The sequence below is a fragment of the Arachis duranensis genome, chromosome 10 (genome assembly GCF_000817695.3).
Source record: "Arachis duranensis cultivar V14167 chromosome 10, aradu.V14167.gnm2.J7QH, whole genome shotgun sequence".
Taxonomy (NCBI): domain Eukaryota; kingdom Viridiplantae; phylum Streptophyta; class Magnoliopsida; order Fabales; family Fabaceae; genus Arachis; species Arachis duranensis.
Genome location: NC_029781.3, coordinates 94,281,594 through 94,285,178, shown reverse-complemented (window position 1 = coordinate 94,285,178; position 3,585 = coordinate 94,281,594).

Sequence of the window (3,585 nt, the reverse complement as noted above, 5' to 3'; positions counted from 1 at the left end):
AATTTTTTATTTAAATGAGTTTATCAAATTATTGTTGATTATATATTTAAAAATTTAATATTTTAAATTTTACTAAATAATATAGTAATTATTTTAAATTTTAAATCTTTTAAATTTTTTAAAATCATAATTTTTATTAATGTTTAATTTATACAGTAAAACTCAATAATTGAAAAACTGATTTATGGAATCACTTTCTGAATCTTAATATTCTAATACAATTTTTTAAATATTTCATTTAAAATAAAAGGAATTTTATTTTAATACGAAACATATCTATTTATATAATGTACTAGTGTGGAGTAACATATGTTATGCATAGGTATAATGTTTTCTATTTCATTTTATCTCATTGATTTGTGAAATTTAAAAAAATATATATATAATCTATCTCAAATATATGAAACACACAAAAAATTATTATAATCTTTGCACGTATTACGCTTAAGAAGCAATTCGTTTATAATAATAATAATAATAATAATAATAATAATAATAATAATAATAATAATAAGGGATAAGTATGGTTTTGGTCCCAAAAGTTTTGCGCCAGAATTTATTTCGTCCATCGCCTTTTTTTTGCAACAAAAAGGTCCTTGAGATTCCAGTTTGTTTTAAAATCGTCCCTCGGACTATTTTACCCCTGTGGTCGTTAAGTTTAGTTATAACCGTTTTAACGGATATTGGAAACGACCTCTGTTTCTACTTCGTCTTCTGCTTATATGATTTAATTTGTTGAATCATTGTTGGTCTTGTTGAATCTTATTTGATTTCTGAATTGTTGGTTTTGTTGATTTCTGAAATTAGTGGTGGTTGTGTTGGTGTTGGTGTTAGTGTTGGTGGTGGTGCTGGTTGTGGCGGTGGTGTTGGTGGTGGTGGTGGTGGTGGTGAGGAGGTAATTGTGTTAGTAGTGGTGAGGGTATTTTAGTCCAAAAAAAATTAAAAGAACGATTTTAATACGAAAAAAAACATTAAGGACGATTCTAAATCGAAAATTAGAAGAGAGACGAATTTTATTATGGGGCAAAACTTTTGGGACCAAAACCATACTTATCCCTAATAATAATAATAATAATAATAATAATAATAATAATAATAATAATAATAATAATAATAATAAAGTAACAAATTTTCAATATTTTGTAAAGTTTGGAATTGAAGCAAAATTTGTGGATTTTTTTGAATTTTGACTCTAAGTATTACTACCATTATATCCTATATGTAAGTAATACCGTAATGAAAAAAAAAGATGTAGTAAAAAAAAATAGTGGTATAACTTTGTTTAGGTTAACATACATAAATTTTGATTTTGAGCATATAATTTTGTTTAGGTTAATAAATACATACATTTCAATTTTGAGTATATCTATATATTCCAGCAAAATGCAATAATGTAAGAAAAAAGATTTAGAATAGAAAAGAATAAGAGAGATTTTGAGAAGACTTAAAGGAGAGAGATAATTTTATTGACAAAATTTTTAAGAAGAAAAGATACCATTATTAATTTTTGGTTTGTCAATTACATTTCTATTAACAAGAAAAAATTAAGAAAAATTATATAAGGACTAATTTGATTATTTTTTAAAATTTTAGGGATGAAAATGACTTACGTCTAAACTTTTAAGGATTATTTTGATTAAAAATAAAATTTTTACATGTCAAATGACACGTGGCATTTGTCACTGACCTGACACGTGGCATGCCACGTGGTATAAAAAAATTATATAAGGACTAGTTTGACAAATTTTTAAAATTTGAGGAATAAAAATGACTTATATCTGGACTTTCAAGAACTATTTTGACTATAAATTTTTTTTTTTACATGTCAAGTGACACGTGGCATGAAATGACTAATTTAAAATGGATGGATTTATAAACTATTTTGACACGTGTCACTAACCTGCCATGTGGCACTTAACGGGATACGTCATCATTCAACTGACAGAAGGACTAATTTGACTTATATTTTATCTTTGATGGACTAATTTGATTAAAAAATCATTCATGAACAAAAATAAAAATCGCATGATCTCTCTGGAAGGAATTTGAATATTAACTCTTAATTTAATGTTTTATTTATTGATCTAATGTTAGAAATTATCTAAAAATTAATCATTTTTAATATTTTTTTTGTCAAACTTACTATTTCAATGGGTGGTCAACACTCGTTAGTCCAATTTTGTGGATAGTTTAAAATTTTGCTTAATTAAGAGCTAGAATCACTTTTTTTGTTAAAATTATTAGTGAGATTCCAACTTACAATTTTTAGATAAATATAAAAAAAATTATGCTATTTGAACTATAATTTGTCGATAAAAATTAGAATTAGTTATTATTTATTAAATAAATAAATAATATTTTTGTAATTTTTAATGCGGCTAGTATAAATATATTGAAAATATCAAATTTTTAAAATATTATTTTAGTTTGTTTCCTTAATTAGTATCTTTAAAACTTTTTAATCAAACTCTAAAGAAATATACTCGCTTATATTAAAAGAATTCATTTTTTTTTACTTATAGTAGAAGTACATGTTATTATTCATAAAGTAATTTAATTTTCCAATAACAAAATACAAATCCAACCTACACTTGATCATGGGGAATGATATTTTTTTTCTAAAGAAAAACAATTGCCAATAAGAATAAAGCAATCAAGTAAAATTTGGTTTATACTTTAGAAGGATATGAAATCAAATTCTGTTTCTTAATCATCTTGGATGGATTATAATTTATTAATTAATTTTTTATTCATTTAAATAAATATTAAAAATTCGAATCTTATTTTTTATATAATAAGTTAAGAATTTATTGACCAACAAAAATTTTTAAAGAAAAATTACAGAAAATTAATCTGACTGATTTAACTAAAAAATTTTATTAAAAAAAACGCTTATTAATGTAATTTTTTTTTTTATCAAAATGGTCATAGGCTATTAACCAAGTGGAGCAAGTTTATTGATTAATACATAATGATATGATCCATCTCTTTCGTAAAAAGAGAGTACCTAGTTGTTGTATTTATTATTAGATTAGGTTATTACTTATTAGACAGATTAGATTCAGAGTGCAAAAGATGTAACAAAAATATCAAAGATGAGACATTATATGAAATTTCATTTGATTGAGCACCGACAGGGACACCATAGCTAAGTGTTGTGCCCACACTCCCTTGCTGTCATCCTTTAACAATTTCACATGCTCTTTTCTGTCGGTATTATTTAATATTTATGCTTCCAATATTATCCCTATATCAATTTTATAACGGTTTCACTAGGAAGTAGGAACCAACTAGTAATATAGCTAATTAAAAAATAAATTTATTATAAAAATAAATTAAAAAATAATTTTTATTATTTTAATTTTTTGAATTTTAAAATTAAAAATATAAAAACTTGACTTAAATTAACTTATATTATAATTAGTTCTGTAGACTTTTCATTTTATAATACTTTTTTAGTTAATTAATTTCATCCAACAACTTTCCAAATCTAACTATTTTATTACAGCATTATTATAACCACTTATAACCTTTGTATATACATATAAAAGAAAAATAGTTCTTATAAAAATACATATTTAATAT